General features: G+C 31.5%; 1 protein-coding gene across 6 annotated transcripts in view; it reads right to left on the bottom strand.

Annotated features, from left to right (window-relative positions):
* Positions 1-10778, bottom strand: part of LOC130898025 (FMRFamide receptor) — a 398483-nt gene extending 387705 nt beyond the window's left edge. For 5 of the 6 annotated variants that reach the window (XM_057807055.1, XM_057807053.1, XM_057807056.1 and 2 more), the window contains exon 1: positions 10135-10472. The gene's annotated coding sequence lies outside the window, so the exon portion shown is untranslated. Of the gene's footprint in view, positions 1-10134 lie in introns of all 6 variants that reach the window. The other variant, XM_057807058.1, reaches the window with a different exon arrangement.
* Between the last annotated feature and the right edge of the window lie 1486 nt (positions 10779-12264).

The raw sequence follows: 12264 nt of genomic DNA, 5'->3' as shown, positions 1-12264 counted from the left end.
TGAAATAATCTCAAATCCTAGCCGTTATTGATGTTCATTTGGCATACAGAGAGTGTATAATTACAGATAAAACCACCCACCCTGTACAGATCCCATAATGTCGATTTCACAACTTGAATAATAGTTTTAAATAATACAATGCAATAATCTATGGAAATTAGTATGACCCCAGTCTTTAAACCGATTATTGTTGACACTACTGAAAACTACATTGTTATTAAATGTAAATGTAGTACCTAAGCATGTTTTTATAATGATATTAATTAGGTACTTCCATCGTTCAAAATAACAGTAGAAAAAAGCTGATAACCCCTATCTCATATTAATAGATTAATTATATTTATTTGTCGCTACAAGAAATTGTTCATAAATAGAAGGTTACTTTCATTATTATTTTATTGAATAATTGAAGTAAATAACATATAAACACCTATAAACATTCGTATTCTCACTTCCCTTAAGTAACTACTACTGTCCTTTCAGCGAAGAGCTGGTAAATTCATAAGCGCCCTCTAATATTTTTCAAGGGATTTTTATCTTTATATTATTTGATATTTTAGGTAAGCTAACCAATCTAAACATGCACATTAATCATGCCAGAGATAGTATATACAGGTTTTAGATTCAAAGTTACGAAACTGAAGTCATGAAGAAAAATTTAGGATATTCACTAAACACTAAATCTGATTCAGAAATTGCAGTAACACGTTCATCCATAATCAAATAATCAAAACAATTTTGGAAGTTTTTTTTTGGATGGTTTCCATATGATCTGTTCTATCGTGTCCTTGTCAATGTCATGAATGGTATTTCAACATTTTTGTTTTCGGTAAGAGGCAGATGTCGTGAGGTACTCAATCCCGTGAGGGAGGTGAATGTGAACGGAAAAAAATCTATTGCCATGAAAATCTCAAATCAAAAGTGACATGTTGCAGGGCACGTTGTTATAATGAAGAAGAAAGTTTCCTTCTCCTCACATTGTCCCTCAAAACTTTCAGTATGTTCTGTAAAATTCGAGGTTTACAGCTCTTAGCTCTAATTGTATCATCCCCATACAATCAAATAAAACAATGACCATTAATTTGATGTTCAACTTTAATTTTTTGGCATTTTTTGAGGTTGGTGAGTTACTAGTTTACCATCAAAAACTCTGAATTTCCTCTCACGATCATATTCATGGACTGAACTTTCATCTGCAATAACAAATGAAATGCATTTCAATTTAAGCACGATTTACTTTTTGTCTATCTCATTTCTCTCATTTGCAAATTATCTGTTAAAACGCTTAGCTCGAACCTATATCAAATGTTAAGTTCTTCAATAAGCTTAGTCAATCGTATTTTAATATATACAACTTTACGTTTTGTACATGTCCATCTGTTTTGTATGTCGACATGCCTTCAATGTTACTACATTATCACCAAAAACATGTTTTGACGTTTCATGAATATCTGTGTTACGTTTTTTCAACAAATAAAAACCTAATGTTGATACATTGCTGAAGATTCATGTGTCAAATACATTCAAACACGATCTCTCCAAAATGGTTACACAATTTCAATCCGAAACTCAATTCAAATTTGTTCATTAAAATAGAAAGTATGAAATTCTGAGACGTATCATAAATTTGTGGTCTGTGTGGAATAGACATACAAAAAAATCTTCAAAACACCAATTTTCGGGATTACATTAGTTAATTAATGCGACATTCAGAGTCAGCGGATTACGTAGAAGTGTCTAATAAGAAAGTAAGTCAGATTAGTGGAAAGTCATCTTGTATATCAATATGAGTTTGAAACATTTAAAAGCATTAACTAGCAGAAATGCGATCAATTCACTTTTGACCATCAATCTGTCGACATAATGAAAAATTTACAATTAAAATAACAACAACTAAGACGAGAAAGAAAAAAGAATATTGCAAAAAAATATTCGATGTGCCATTTCGTTTGAAGTTTAAAACTAAAAATTTGACACCAATTAACATACTTGAAACTGACATCGCACAACGAAGAGTGTTATTGGCATGGTCATTTTCGTATTCATACCAAAATATTTTATTTGAATGCCATGGATATATGTACATACATTGTATTATAGAAGATTTTTATGATACACTTAGTTTTTTAGTTTCGCAACACTAAATTAAACAACGAACTTGCTGTACAAAATAGTTCTCAAAATAATTCCTAATTGTTTTTGCGTGTCAGTGAGTGAATAATTTATATAAAAGCATTATAAAATTTTTATTTGAAAAACTAATTAGATATACTCATCAACCTGACATGGATTTATATGTTTACAAGTTGTACATTGCTAATAAGAATGGATCTTCCTATTATAAAATTCGAATAATTTTGAATACATCATCTTTACTGAAATTCATTAATCTATGCCGTGAATGACCTCTTTTGAATGACAAGAGGAAAATAACCTAAGATCATTCTAAATATATCAAATATATTTAAAATAAAACAAGATTTGAACACATACCAATTCTATTTAAAATAACAAAGTTACAGTCGACTTCCGGTAGATCCGAAAACCCAAATTTTACATTGAAGATGATGACCGATTGGAAAGGCCAGTTTCTGTGTCAGTCCCAGAAAATATCGATGCAGTTCATGACATGATTTTATCAGACCGGCGAATTGGGTTAAAACGGATCTGATCTGTGCTCGATTTGAAAACGATGTATACTTCTTAAATCGAATTGTGACTATGAATAAGACTTGGGTACATTTCTACGATCCAGAAACAAAGCAACAATCGATGTAATGGCGACACTTCGGTTCTCCAAGACCTGAGAAGTTTCGTGTCCAAAAATCTGCTGGAAAAGATCTTGCTTAATTTTTTTGGGATTACAATGGAGTAATCATGATTGATTTTTTGGATAAGGGTAGAACAATAACTGGATATTACTATTCGACATTACTGATCACTCTACGGGAAAAAATTGAAGAGAAAAGACGTGGAAAGCTATCCAAAGGTGTTTTGTTTTTGTAGGAAAACGCTGCACACAAATCTCATGATGTCTCAAAAAATTCGTTATTGGCTTTGAATTACTATAACACACCCCTTATTCACCAGATTTGGCTCCGTCTGACTATCATCTCTTTCCTCAACTGAAAAAAAGTTTGAAAGGTCGTAAATTTTCTTCCAACGAGAAGGTAATGAACGTTGTGGAGATCTGGTTTGCAGAACAAGAAGAAATATTTTTTTGGAAAGGTCTAGAGACGTTGCAGTTTCGCTGTAATAAATGTATCCAATTAAGAGGAGAATATGTTGAGTAATAAAATATTTTGACATTGAAATTTTGAATGGTTATATAGTAGGCTAAGAATTTTTTAATATATCCTCGTAAGTATAATAATTTGCAAATCACTGATTTCATCTTTAGTTATAATTATAGAAACTATGCTAGCAAAAAATACCATATGACTATCTTAAAATTTCAGTTGTGATGACTTTGACTATTCTGTAAATGCCTGATAATTCACGGTTCAAATGCTTATATTTTTTTGGTCTTCTAGTTTTTAGTCAGTTAATCCTACCTAAACATTTTTTTGTTTTCGGTCTAAGGTTTCATCACTGGCAATTTCTCACTCTTGATAATTGATGAGCATAGCACAGTACTAGATTCATTTGACGCAGCAACTATTTTCAAATACTTCACAAAACTTACCACATTTTACATATTTTCTCTTAAAATAAACAATATTATTTTGGTTACAGAAAATTCGTTCACCGACCTGCATCGTCAATACAAGTTAAAAACTAGAAATCATATCAATTAGTGGCATTCTTTAGTGAGTTTCAGAAAATATATCTAATGACTTATATAATGATCACATACCAAAATCGGAGGCACAAAAATGTAAATTAGTTGCCAAAAATGTCGATTTGCTTTATTAGCATCAATAGATTCTGCCTACAAATTTTTCTACGTAGATATTAGAACGTACGGAAAAGATTGTGACTCAACAGTATTTAAAAACACTAAAAAAATGAAGATTACGTTTCCGAAGCCTTTGGAATCATTTATTGAAATGCGTAGATAGAATTAGTTTAAAGGTCAACGAAAATAAAATAAAAGTCACGATATAGTAAGAAATAGAATTAGTAGAATTAAAAACATGAGAAATGAACAACCATAATATCAATGTGGAAGGAGTGCTTTAATTCATTTGTGCTCATTCGTGAATATTTGCAGTAACATAAGCGAAGAACTATAATGGAGAATATTTATGGCAAATAGAAGTCACTTTCGCCTTAGTAGGCACTTTCAAATCCGAAAACTTCCACATAAAACCAACACACTAATAATCCCCATCTTTCATTTGTCTAAAAAAATCTTGAAATCTCAACTAATAGGTACCAGAAGTAACCAAAAACTAAAAGGAGATTGAATGAGACATCTGTAAGATAGAAGCTCTCAGATATAAGTGAGAATCGATGGACAGATGTCAGTTGTAACTATTTATAACGCAAATAACTTCTTTCGAATATTATTAAATCTTTAAAAAGACAATCAATCTATGTAAATCGAGAAAAAAAATTGTCAGAATCGTTAAAAGATCACGCTACATTTTCAAAGCTCACATAACCATGTCTAAGTCTTAAATGGAGCTGGCATATAGCGCGAAAAGAAAAGTAAGCAATAGCTAATATTCTCCGTGGATACCAAGAAGTAAGTGAAAGATCTGTCAGTGTTTAATTTGGCGTTCGACCATATAAATATAAGTGATGAAGATGAAGATAGTTTTGATGATGAACACGATACTATAAGAGAAGAAGATTAGTACTGACTTATCTGTAGCTTGGTATGCGTAGTATGTAGTATAAACACAAATAAGAAAAGTTGGATCAGTTTGTTTTCCTGATCACCGCTATAAAATATGACATAACCCATACAGTTTCCCCAAATGAAAATTTTAAATTACAAAGAATTTCCACACAGAAACGGACGAATGGAATACCCGTGTGAAATGAAAAAAGTGAGAAATCTTATTGTTCAGCGGCTGTGGTTTTATTTTGGACATAGGTCGATGATTACCGATGTCTACATTTCCACACAATGGCATAATTATTTTATTCGCAGTTAAATAAATTTGACTTTTGAACCGTTGGCAAGTTACAGAAAGAATTTGGAAGAATTATAGAATTTTCTGTAAGTTAAAAACAAAAATACTGCGTTTTTTCTGTGGATGTCGGAAAAATCAATCAAACTAAATGATCGCAGCTTAAAACCCTTGAGGTCTACGGGAAAATAAATTTTTGAAGAAAATCATTTTTAAATGATATATAATGTTACATGTAGAAGCAACTTCATGAAATTTTATCAAACACACCATTTCCATTACATTTTTACAGTATCACATATTGCGTGAATCGTTTGAATCATATAAAGCTGCAACGCGTTAAAAATTGATTGTCTAAATAACTACGAATAAAAAGCTTTACAATATCCGGAAAAAATTAAAAGCTAAAGATCAAATGACATTATCAAACACGAGGAATTTTATGGAATAAAAATAGCAGGTATCATAGTACTCTTCATTTCGGATTATCGAAATATGAACATGATTAATAATAATAACTTACTCGAGAGCACTATTATTAAAATAGTTTGCCGATGTTCGGAGTTATTCGATGAAAGTTTAGGAATAAAATTAAGTGAAATTGTTTAATCGGATGTGCTAGTGGTAAAACTGACATAAGTTCAGCGAAATGAAAATCTATAAAATTTAATACTTTCAGGGACATTAGATTTTATCAGGGACACCTACATATTCATAAAATATAATTTGGTATTTATAACGCAAGAAATTAATCTGTTGGATTATAAGACGTGATGATATGCTATTATTGATTTCTCATAATTATAAATATTCTTCCCTTAACATATTCCTTTGTCTCGAAATTTCTATTCTTAACTAATCCCTTGAAAGTTTCACTCTCTATTTCACAGCTTTCCTTTGATCGGTACTAACATGTTATCAATTTTCAAGTCTTTTTGGGGATAATAGAGAGAAAATTTCAATTATAAGATTTAGTGAGTTAATATCGGTTCATTCATTCACTTTAAATCTTAATTAATCCTCTTCATAAATTATTTTCAGTAGCTCTTATTATAATCTTTGCGTTCGTATCTAATTCCATATGTAGAGTCTGAAATTTGGAATAACTTCAAGAGTTCAATAACTAATTCCTTTTTTTAATGCTAGGACCCGTGGACTTATATTCCCAATCTCTATTTCCAAATTGCCTTAAGACGGCTATAATTATACCTCTACATAAAGGAGGAGATAAAAATCAAGCATCGAATTATTGCCTGATTGCACTCCTTCCCACGTTATCTAAGATCATAGAAAGTTTGGTCAAAAAGAGGCTTTTATCATTTCTGTTAAAATATAAAATACAAGGATGTATTGATATCTAGTTACCCTAGACCAGTTCCATGCATAAACAAAATATTGCGTTACCATAGCAACGAACAATAAATTATTAGAAGTGTCAGTGTAAAGTTTGACGTCAAAAAAGTAAACCAGAGTTACGCAATAAATTAGAAGAAAAAAGATGTCCACCGAAAGGCCAGTTTCTGTGTCAGTCCCCGAAAATATCGATGAAATGGCGACACTCGGGTTCTCCAAGACCTGAGAAGTTTCGTGTTCAAAAATCTGCTGGAAAAGTTCTTGCTACAGTTTTTTGGGATTGCCATGGAGTAATCATGATTAATTTTTTGTATAAGAGTAGAACAATAACCGAAGATCACTATTCGACATAACTGACCACTCTACGGAAAAAAAATTAAAGAGAAAAGACGCGGAAAGCTATCCGAAGGTGTTTTGTTTTTGCAGGACAACGCCCCTGCACACAAATCTCATTTTGCCATACAAAAAATTCGTGATTTAGGGTTTGAATTGCTAGAACACCCCCTTCTTCACCAGATTTGGCTCCGTCCGACTATCATCTCTTTCTTCAACTGAAAAAAAGTTTAAAATGTTATAAATTTCCTTCCAACTAGAAGGTAATAAAAGCTTTGGAGGTCTGGTTTGCAGAACAAGAGGAAACATTTTTTTCTGAAAGGTCTAGAGACGTTGCAGGTTCGCTGTAATAAATGTATCCAATTAAGAGGAGAATATGTTGAGTAATAAAATATTTTGACATTGAAATTTGGCTTGGTTCTATAGTAGGCTAAGAATTTTTCAATATATCCTCGCACTTACTATCAATGAATTGACGCTATATTCTCCCTCCTAAATGATGTCTACTCTAGTCTAAACAGCCATCACTCCACTGCAACAACTTGTGATTTTTCCAAGGCTTTCGACTGCGTTAATCATATTATTTTAATCAACAAATTGCAGTACGGTTTTAGGGGAACACCTCTCACATGGTTTAAGTCACACCTTACCAACAGAAGTCAGCTTGTTAGGGTAGATACAACGAAGTCTTCTTGCAAGCTTATAGAATGTGGAGTCCCTCAAGGCTCAGTACTAGGCTCTATTTTGTTCCTTCTGACGACATCTCCTATCTAGGTAGTCGCCTACAGCACATGCCCGCGCTCTTCTGCCCTCGAAGCGTCTGCACGAAGTGATCAGAGGTTGAAAAAAATGGTCCTCGTATATATTTTGATTTGTGAATTTTTTGAGCTGTGTAAGAGTTAATATCTGTTATGACGAATGTATAAAAATAGCACATCGATTTTAAGTAAAATAAGTTCTTTTGGAGAGACCGATCTACTAGGTTTATTAAACAGAAAGCTATTGTCTAGATAATAGAGCAAAGAACTCATAGAAGTTACGCATTTATTCGGAGAAAAATATCCTGCCCTACCACCCATATTCTAGAATGCTGTACAAGAGACAGAGAGACAATTTAGAGAAAACTTTTTTATGGACAATCTACCCTTAGAAATTACTACTACTACTATTTTTACCAGGTTCGACAGTAACAACATCCTGTTTCCTGATGAACTACGCTGATGTAAAATAATCGATAGAAAATTGAGCAGTTGATCATCAACGTAGAAAATGTAAATGCTTGTCCAGTGGTTGATGGAACTTACAAGAAAAACTCTCAATTGAGTACAAGATTTACAATGACTTTAAAAAAATTAGGCCTGCTGTTTTAACTATGGCCAATTTATTTTCTAGCCCTGTAGATGTCAATTTCCCATATAGTTATCTGTTTTAAAAAGTTGCTGCACATCTGCAGTTCAGAACCCTTTTCCGTGAAAATATCGGTGATGTATTTTATTTTATAAACATGTCTATGCTATATTTCCAGGCAGATATATAGGTATAATGGAACCTAATTAATTGCTTCTAAGATCACCGGACTTCAGTCTTCTGAACTTCTACTACTGATTATTACCTATTACTAACAACTATAATTTTGTAACTCGGCATATTGAAATTTTATTTTATTTGTTTTATTTTTATTTAGTTGTTTTTCAGTTTTCATAATCTTATGTTCACAAATTATAACAATTTTTGACAATAAAGTATTTCTCTAGTTTGAGTAATTTCTGTAAGATTCTTTCTAAAGTTAAGTTCATTTCGATATTTATTGATTTTCCCTTATTTTTTGTGGCCCCTACTTAAATGTTTTTTATAATACATAAAAGCAAACTTTATCAAATAATTTAAAAAAAACCTAGCTACTTATTTAAATAAGATATTAATGATGTCATAACAAATTTGATGTCTTTTTTACTAATATCGAAAGTTGCGGAATAAAGTCAATTGACTAACTTGTTTTTACATTTTTATCAAAAATAGACATTGTTCGTTTAATAAATCACTTTATATACATTCAAAAGTCAAATTGGACAAAGAGCAAAAAATTTTGTTTTTAATTTTTTAGATCTTTGTTAACAGTGTGTTTTTTTATTAAAAAAATGTAAGTTTATACTTTCGCTCTTTATAGTTGGCTCTAGAAAATCCAAAAATCATCCGATTTCAATGATTTTTTTAAAATTTTCGTTTTTACGGCGGATTTATTAAAAAAATATGGGAAATACCTGGAGATTTCATATAATTTTATGACTATAAATATGATCATAAACGCACTTCTTCGCATATAGTCGTTCATAACTTTTTTAAAAAGCATCAAATACAGTTCATACATTTCTTTTTGTTAATCTACATAAAAAAAGGACATTTTGGAAAAAAATTGAAAAATGTTTGTTTATTCATTTTTTATCTCAGTCAACCTTAGTAAGATACCATTTTTTTATGGTGAAAATTTTCAATTTTTAAAAGTTATCTTTTAATATTATACACTTGATTACAAGGTAATTATACACTCACGGTCACCTGGTTTTTTGGTTCTAGAAAATCGAAAAATGGATGGATTTTAATGATCTTGGTCTCAAAATGTTCCATTTTACGGCGGATTTATAAAAAAAAAGTTTTTCTACTATTTAAGGTTTAAAACTATTGAAAACCGCAAAAAGGGTTTTGCAAAAAGGATTATTTTGCAAAACCGTTTTTTTTACGATTTAAAACAGTAAAACTATGAGAAATTTTCATTCCAGATATTTCCACTAATTTTTTTTATAAATCCGCCGTAAAATGAGACCAAGATCATTAAAATCCATCCATTTTTCGATTTTCTAGAGCCAAAAAACCAGGTGACCGTGAAAGTGTATAATTACCGATTACAATAAGTGATTTTGAGAATGTTTTTGTTCATATAACTTTGATGATTACTTAATAAAAAAAGTACAAACGATTATATGGGAGAAAAGGTCAATTTTATTATTATTTTTAATTGTATTAACATGATAAATCAACATTTTTGTATAATTTTTTTTTCTTAATATGTTAATTTTTTTGTAAATTAGGCAAAAACATATAACAACTTCATTTGATTATTTGGAACAAATATACCATCAATTAAAAAAAAATTCATGGAAATCGGATAATTTTTCGATTTTCTAGAGCTATAAATCGAGGAGACCGCGGTATAAAATTTTACCTAATTTTTTTTATCATAATTTTTATCAACAATTCTATTTCATATTTTCATCGCTAATATATGTCTAATATATTTATAACAGTGATGAAAAACTTCGTTGATTAATTTGAACTAATACACGATAGAAAAAAAATTGAAATTACCTACCTGTTCAATCTAATTACATACCAGCATAACCCCTTTTTAGAATCAAATTCAATATCAATCCAATAAACTTTTTATTCGTTCCACACACTAAACTTTTTTTATGTATCACTTCACCTTCAAAACTCACAAAAAACTGCACAAAAAGTAAAACGTCATAGTTACGCAAAAAATTGACCACAGTAAATATTGTTAAAAACTTTTTCGCGTTTCGATCGTAAAGAAACGCAAAGATATCTGAGCTTCAAATCTAAATAAACAAGTTGCGGTGCGTACTGCGATACGAACAACACTGACGACGCTGTGCGCCTCCATTATCAACGGCGCGTCTGACGGTGAAAGTCGGCTTTATCATAGAAAGAGTTTGCGGCGAAATATCTCGTGATTATACATGCTATTAATGCTCGGCTGTGATAAGTAAAGCGCATAATGTATTTGTTAAAGCTGAGGCTCACAATGAATTAGCTAAGCAGATTATTAATTATTCTCTTTTTGTTCACCTATTGGTTTTATTGTAATTCGCACGAAGAAAATCTTCTATATCTCTAAAAACACTAGCTAATACATTAATAACACAACTTATTTAGATTACATTCATGTAGGAAAGGATGAGGTCAATTTAATATTTGTTAAAAGCAAGAATGTTCTTTTCGATCCGATATATTAATATAAACTACAATATAAACTAGAATCGAATATATTCCCAAGTACCTACCACAAGCAGTGACGGACTAACAAAGGTGCGGAAGGGGCGGCCCGCCCCAGGCCAACGATCTTGGGCACCACAAATACTTCCGGGTTCCCCTGATCAAATCCTAAACAAGACTGTAAAAATGTGCTTAGTACCATCGAAGTTTTAAAATAATTGGAAGGGCCCACAAGAAGCGAACTTTTGAAGACGATCAAATGAGCTATAATGTCTCATGACCTTTCACACACTAACTACACGTCTTCAGTGGTAGTACAAAAAAAAGAAACCAAAATTATGCCTTCGTGTGGTTTCTTCTTAGGTAAAAACAGAACAAAAAAGTTCTTCGCCTGATAGTAAGTGTAACTCTTATCCATAACAGTTCATTGCCAGCCAGAATATAAAAAGTGTGCGCGGCAATGCACTGTGCACCCTCAGATAATAGTTGTTAAATCTCTAGAGAAATTATATTCGTTCTTTTCGTCATCTACACAGAGATGGCAATTACTGAAAGAGAAAACTTGAAACAATTTAAAACGTTTACCAGATACTGGCTAGAGTGCTCATTACGAGTCAGTAAAAGTTGTAAAATAAAACATAGAGACAATTGTGAGTAGTTTGGAACATTGTCAGGATCCAACAAAAGCAAAACTAGAAACAAGATCAGGAGCAAGCCTTGTGATTTTACCTTTCTAACCTAGATAAAATTCTGACTTTCTATACTGGAGGAAGTAAATTTAGTTCAACAATATTTGCAGTCTCCAAAAATGACTCTGGATATAGGAATCACCAAACTAAACGCCTTGAACGAGTATTTAGTGAACAAACGAAACACGATTGTAGACAATGCTGTAAATTTTGGCATAAAAAAATGCAATGACATGGACATCAACATCGAGAAACGAGGAAGAAGGAAGATAAAAAGAACGATGCCGGGCGCTTTAATGCATAGACCGATTTATACAAGAATTGTCGGGACGATACGGGGCCATGAAACAAATCAATAATATTTTCCAAATTATTGAAAAAAACTTTATGTTAGATGACACTCTGGCTGTTGTAGTTGACAAATACAAATTTATAGTGAATTTGACAAGGAGCAAGTTTTCCAAGAAATAAAAATTACCGCAGGTATGTAAAAGCCACCGATACGAGTATGGAGGTTGCTGCCAAATGGAGAGCCCAAGAAATTCTTCAATTTATAATAAAATGGGACTTCAGTGAATCGTTACCCAACATATCGCTTATACTTCAATACTTTTTGACCATTTGCATCTCGGTTGTATTATGCAAGAGGAGTTTTTCGAAACTTAAATTGATTAAAAATTATCTTCCATCTAAAATGGGTCAAGAACGATTGATTACTAGCTGTGCTTTCAATAGAAAGAAAAATTTTAAAAGAAATAGATTTCACAGAAGTTATTGAGGAGTTCAGTAAATTGAAG

This window comes from Diorhabda carinulata, chromosome 9 (assembly GCF_026250575.1).
Source record: "Diorhabda carinulata isolate Delta chromosome 9, icDioCari1.1, whole genome shotgun sequence".
Classification (NCBI taxonomy): domain Eukaryota; kingdom Metazoa; phylum Arthropoda; class Insecta; order Coleoptera; family Chrysomelidae; genus Diorhabda; species Diorhabda carinulata.
Note: the sequence above shows the minus strand (reverse complement) of the source record. Positions and strands in the feature narration are given on the sequence as shown.